Here is a 1,455-nt window from a genome sequence, read left to right on the forward strand (position 1 = left end):
GTGAAGGTTACTTATTAACAGATGAGGTGGGAGAATTATTATGGATGATAAATATCAAAGGATTTGGGAGTGGAGGGACTGAGTAAAACTCTCTTGTTTATAACATGCCCCAGTGTCTAAGCACCATGACATGAAGAGTACTGGGAGGAGGGGGGTCGCTGAAGCATCAAACTGATTTATATAGCAATAAAATCCATAATTCATATTCATGAGATGCAGAGTTTGAATCTTGGCAAGATATATGCTGTCCTGACAGTATTTTCTACTGGAAGGCCACAATATTAATTCTACTGACACTGTTTGATTATCTTATAACTATGTCAAATATTTCGCCATCATGACAAATACTCAGAAACCTTGAGAATTTCCAGTGATGATGGCTTTGTGGAGATACAGGAAATAAGCATTACTGGATACTTGTGTGTACTAGTTGGCCTCTGTATTTGACCAACAAATATGACATACGGAACCCAGTATGGTTATAGGATGCTTGGCAATTATATGTTTATCATCATTGAACAATATGCAGGTAGCTGCTGCTCCTTCTTGTGGGTCTTTGCACTGTGTGAATATGGGGAGTGTCACTGTTTCAGAGGTACAGTGCTGTTTCCATCTTCAAGGTCAACTTTGAACCTTAAAATGGTGGCAGAATGTACATCTGAAACATGAGGACACTGCCCACTTCCACAAGGTGTGAAGACCGAAGAGATTTATCAACATCAACAGTGAACCTTTCTGAATATATAGATTTTATGTCCCATCATGATGATGAAATATTGTAACATGGATGGACATAGCATTGCTAGGAAACTGTCATTAAACACCTCGCAACCCAATACAGGCAAGGCAACAATGGGAGTGCGGCGTTTTCTCTGCGATAGCTCGGTAAACACGATCCAACAATATAGATTGTTTTCTGCAGGGTCAGTGCGGACGCTATGTAATGACAGAGACAGAACAGATGTTCTGTGGAGGCGGAGTCGAATACCTCCACCGTGACCCTGCGAGTCGTAGGAGGCGACGAAAAGGGAAGTCTCAAATCTGAGACAGTAAAATATGGGACTCGAATCTGAGAAAGACTTCGCTGGCAAGGACCAGCAGCATATATAGAAGACAGATCCGTCCTCTCGTCAGAGAGAGCGCCCCACAAAAGCAAGACCGTAAATGTCAAACAGTAATAAATATCTGGTCATGAGCCCCAGATGGGGCTCGACACCAAGATTTACTGACTGACTGACCGTCAGTCGCAGTGTGACTTCGACTTCGAGATGTTCTGTATGAGGCGACGAAAAGGGAAGTCTCAATTCTGAGACAGTAAAATATTGTCGCGAGTCCCAAGGGACTCGGAACCGAGTAAGACTGCGCTGGCAAGGACCAGCAGCATGTACAAAAGATAGACCCGTCCTCTCGTCAGAGAAGGCGCCCCACAGAAACAAGACCGTAACTGTCAAACGG

Source organism: Cryptotermes secundus, unplaced genomic scaffold (genome assembly GCF_002891405.2).
Source record: "Cryptotermes secundus unplaced genomic scaffold, Csec_1.0 scaffold709, whole genome shotgun sequence".
NCBI classification, from domain to species: Eukaryota; Metazoa; Arthropoda; class Insecta; order Blattodea; family Kalotermitidae; genus Cryptotermes; species Cryptotermes secundus.